At 35.9% G+C, this 5,325-nt stretch overlaps 1 long non-coding RNA gene across 1 annotated transcript; it reads left to right on the top strand.

Annotated features, from left to right (window-relative positions):
• Positions 1-1,748: 1,748 nt before the first annotated feature.
• On the top strand, positions 1,749-3,924 carry LOC134620953 (uncharacterized). The gene is made up of 3 exons (XR_010092167.1): positions 1,749-2,037; positions 2,376-2,452; positions 3,726-3,924. It is a non-coding gene; the product is annotated as an uncharacterized LOC134620953 (long non-coding RNA).
• Positions 3,925-5,325: the final 1,401 nt, after the last annotated feature.

Raw genomic sequence — 5,325 nt, 5'->3', positions numbered from 1 at the left:
AATTGGCGGTTAACGACATGCTCACTTTACTTGGACGTTTTCTAATCGTCTTCTTTGGAATATGCTTTCAAGGTGAGTAACATTGGTTATAACTATAAGGAAAGAGAGCTACAAAAGTTGGAACATGTTTTGAATTCATGGCATGACGTGTGTTTTTCTCTTTTACCGAAATGTTTGCTTTAGCTAATGTAACTTTAGCCGACAAGGTCCAGCTTGTGTGTCATGACCAAACTTGACCTAATAAACTGACATATGGCCTTTTTTATGGGTTTAATGTGGCGCTGAGCAAATCACAAGTATTGTGCCGCTAGCTTTAAGGTTGTGCACTCACCCTGTTGCGATATTAGCAAGCTAACTCAGCTAATTAATAAAGCTTATTTCATATTGTCTCTGTACTTGTAAATTTCTTTCAAGTTCACAGGCTGTTGTATTTTGGTGGAAGTTCATTTTGGCAATATTTCCAATAACTGGCTGGGTTCAAAAAGAACTTTTTGGCAGGACTCGGATGCTTGTTGTCATCTGTTTATCCCTATGTAATCACTTAAGGTGTTATTAACTGCTGCATGCTAAGCTGCAAGAGTGCACTGAGGACTGAGACAAAATATGGTCTACAAACCAGCATTATATTAGTTTTTATCAGATAGTCCTCCAGTGTGCTTATTTTTTGCTTTAATTATATTGTGCAGTTATTTGTTACCCTGAAATGCTTTATGCTTAACAACAGCTCACCATTTTAACTTATTTTTGAACTCTTGTGATCAGTATGACTAGATTGTGTGAGTTTCCATACTAAACAAGCTGTAGTGATAAAATAATTGGCATCAGAGACACTGATTTTTGGCATGGTATACTGCAGAAGTTTTTTTTTTTTTTGAATAATTTACCTTTTAATTAAACTGCATTCTCTGTATTGTAACAAAACTAACATTGTTTATATGTCAGAAAATTAGCAAACATGAATAAATGGCGAAAACAATATAATTATAACATATATTTTTATTTTACTTATTTTAGGTCTGTGAAGCCAAACTTGATGCTGGGGATTTATTTTTGTCAGTGGAGTCAAATGGTAAGTTACAATTTGTGCATTTTGTCATACTGGAAACACCTCAGATTATATTGTAATTTAATAGCTCTGTAGAACAAATGATATAAAGATTGTAGTGTCAGGGTACTTCTTAAGAAGTAATATGGCACTATTGATGATCACATGCAGGTGGCATAAACTAAATATTCAGACGTGTTACCAACAAATGATTCATTAACAAAAGCAATGGAGCAGACTGTTTAGGTTCTTGTGGTTGTAATAACATCCATAACTGCAAGTTTGTCATTAATTTATTTTCACAGGTCTAGATGATCACATCTGTCTTTGTCATTTAAATGAGGTGGACTTGCAAACTTTGCGCTCTTTGGGGTAAATTGCTGTCCACTACATATACACAGAATCTGCACAGTATTTCAGATCTAAAAAGGGAGTATGTAATGGACTTGCTGGCTTTAATGTAAAAAGCCTGTTGTGTAACTTTAATGAGGCAGTTGGACTAAAACAGTATTGCTCATCAAGGTAAACATCTGAGGAATAAGGAAATTGTTACTTGTCCTTTTACTCAGTGTTCTTTTAATCGCACGTTTACTAAAGTTTTACATCACATAAGTCATTTTCACAATCATTCTACTTTAAAAGATTTCAAGACAGAGCTTATTGTTCTCTGAACTTCCTTGTTTGCTGAACGGCAGGTAAAGTGCATCTTTTTGTTTGTTTGCTTTTGTGTGTTTGTGTTTTCTCTAATGGGCCTCAGATGACTGTTTGCTTAAATTTGGGTCTCAAAGAATCTTTTTTTAATTCTGCCTGTACTCTCCACCCCTCTTCTTCTGTTGCTCAGGTTGAAGCAGAATTTGCCCGTCTTACATCTGTTGACCTGAAAGGGTTCCTTTTTGCTGTGCTTGACCATTATGGAGAGGTTCGTGGAGCTGTACAAAATCAAGAGCGGCATAGAAAGGCTAACTAGGCTCATAAGATGCTTCGGAGATGATGTAAGTGTTCAACTGCGAAATCTAATCCTTTGTTTAAGTTTTAGGTTATCCAGTTCAACTGATGAACTCATTGAAAGAAAGCTGATAAGTAAAGTCTGTCATCATATTTCACAACTGGACATTTAGTGTGGTAACTTTTACAGAATCTATGTATATTGGTGGTAGGTTGGATATCATATTCTACTTGAATGTCCTGATAAGCCTGATTCAAAATCTCCAATGATAATCATATATTGATGGAATTATGCATCAAAAAGCTGTGAATTTGGAGCTGTCTACATGCTTCATAAACACTGTTTAAAAAGTGTTTTTGTTTTCTTTTTGACTTCTTTGACCAGAGCCCTACACAAAGGAAGAGGACAGAGGACCTCATTTTCTAAAGGAAGATCCCTCACACACTTTCAAGACTGTGAAGGTTAGCATTGTTTCTTTTAGTAAATTTAATAATGACAGCACCACAGTGGATTTTAAATTAAAAAGTACATGTGTACTTTTTCCTCACCAAATGTATTATTACAAGATCTTTGACACTGGATTTGGTCTGGGTTTCAGAGAAACTAACTGGCAAGCTAGCATTGATATTATTAGTGTCTTGTGTTTATTCATGTCTTCACCAGGGTCTTTGACATTTCGCTGCTGTACTGTTCACTTCAGCTTTACATTTGATTTCTCACATTGTATATTGTAATGGCAGAGATATTAGGATATTTAAGGGGCTGCAGTGGCTGCTACAGCTGTGGGGGGCAATACTTTGGTGAAATGTCCTGGACCCTGGAAAAGAGACTGTGTAGACTGGGTAAGCAATTAAAGGTTACTGGCCGAGAGTCATTGGGCAGCTGGGTAAAGGTGGATGTTGATATTCAGTGCCAATTATGCAACCTGTTCAGCCATGTCTATATGCTCTTTTTTCATGCTGTTAATATAGGGGGAAAAAATAAACTTTAATCAATAAACTGATTAAAGAAGCATTGTCTATGGAGCCATAATCTGATCCTGTAGTGTAGCTGCAGTTTGCACATTTCATGTATTCTCAGCCAGATTTGGTTTAGAGCACAGCCAATATTTAGCATAAGTAGATTTAAATTCACACACTGGTGATGGCAGCTACATTGTAGCCACAGCCACCCTGGGGCGCACTGACAGAGGCGAGGCTGCCGGACACTGGCACCACCGGGCCCTCTGACCACCACCAGTAGGCAACAGGTGAAATGTCTTGCCCAAGGACACAACGACTGAAACTGTCGGAGCCAGGGCTCGAACCGGCAACCTTCCAATTATAAGACGAACTGTCAACTCTTGAGTCACGATTCAGTCATCCACCCATGTGTGTGAATGACTGAATGTGTAAAGCACTTTGGAGTCCTTAGGGGACTAGTAAAGCACTATACAAATACAGGCCATTTACCATTTAAATTGAAAATTTTGTTTGAATTCTGCAATTGAAGACATGCTCAGTTATTTATGAACATGGTCTTTGTTTAAAGCAAGAAATGGATTTGTAACATGGGGGTGCATATCTCATTCTGAAAAAACTTTAACTAATAAGTGTTACCCAAAGCCAATCACCATCATCCAAAGCATCAGTATGGCTCTTCTTTGGAAAGACATGAATTGTTAAGCACACGGGATATTGTGTAATTGTAATTGTGTAATTTTATTTTATTTTTTGTCTTTGAACCCTTCTATAGCCGACAGGTATTGAAGACACGTTTTCTAAGAGGATGAAAGTTGGCATTGCGATGGTGAAAGAAGAAGACATCGATGTGTTGGTTGTCCTTGAGGCGGCAGTAATCCTGTCTAATCTGAGGGATGTCTCAAGTGCCATTTCCATGCTGATGGGCCTTCTTTTTGCCCTCAACATACACTATCCAAAGGAACTTAAGGACATCTTTGAAGTCATTCAGAACATCCTAATGAACATTGGTGGAAGGCAGTGCATCTCACTAGTGCATGGTCTAAGAAACAGACTCTTGCAGAAAGCCATGCAGAACTGTAATTGTATGATCCTTAGTGTTAAGGACAGTTTTTATTTTACTGTTTGTTTTTTTATTCTTGCAAGTTCTCATTCTCACTTTTGTATGTCACTAAATGACTACACTTTACATTCCAGATTAGACAATTACTCATTTGTTCATGGTTTAAGAAACTTATGTGAACAACAATATAATGCTGGACTTTGCAGATGCTTATCTCATGCAAGTCAGTAGTTTTTCCTTTGTTTTGCAATTGAGCAGACTCAAACTAATGTTTCTGAAATATCCATATTATCAAATGTTTCAGAAGCATGCAGTCATTTTCAGAGATATTGGTTCTGTGGAATTTGTTGCAATTGTAAACGAAGACAAATACAAGATTTTGATGTCTTAGTTATTATAAACTGATCTTTACTGTCACTTATCAAAGGTTTTGTACTATTTTAATATTTCAAGTTTTATGCTAACAGGTGTGACTGAGCACAATGAAGTTTAAAAATTTTGTAAATGTAAAGAATAACTTTTCTAAAATAGCAAGTGTCCCGTTGATACATTACATTAATGCAGACTTTATGTTGTTACTTCACAAGAATCACTACTGCTCCTAGAGTATTGGTCAGAATTTCATCTTCACCCAAACTGGGCTCAAGACCAAGTTCAAATTTATTGTTTCACAGGGAGCAGCCTTTGAGTTTTGATGGATTGTGAGCCTGATGAGCTACGTCACTGATTTTTCTGTTTCTCAGATGACTAAGATGGCACAATAAATGGTGAATGTTGGGTGCTCATGAGTAATTGTCTTGTCATGTTCTTAAAACAAACTTTCTGTATGAAATGATCAGATAGACTTTAATGGAATCTGTGGGGTTTTATTTTTTTTCTGTAAACAACAGAAAATTAATTTAAAGGAATGTAGATATTTAAACCTGAGATCTAAGATAAACCTAACAGGTAGTTTTGCTGAAATGGATGTTAGAAAGCCAAAAAAAAAAAACAAAACAAAACTTAAGATGTTTAATACACATTTTTCTTTACATCCAGTCAATCAACTCTGATAATTAAAATGAAACTGATTTACAAGTTCACTCAGCTACCTTAAGGAGCTCAGTTAATTAATAAACTTAAATCAACTTAGCTAACAGATTATGTTAGTTAAGCTAAAATAGATTCCTAAGTTAAAAGAACTACTAAAGTATTTGAATTAACTAAAAAACCCAAGTCAACTGAACTAGGACAAGAGTTTAAACAATAGATTATTTTAATTTAGCTGAAAGGGTTTTCCCAAGTAAAGATGACAATTAAAGGAGTTGAACTG

This window comes from Pelmatolapia mariae, linkage group LG23 (genome assembly GCF_036321145.2).
Source record: "Pelmatolapia mariae isolate MD_Pm_ZW linkage group LG23, Pm_UMD_F_2, whole genome shotgun sequence".
NCBI classification, from domain to species: domain Eukaryota; kingdom Metazoa; phylum Chordata; class Actinopteri; order Cichliformes; family Cichlidae; genus Pelmatolapia; species Pelmatolapia mariae.
This window is presented reverse-complemented; position numbering and strand designations above follow the sequence as displayed.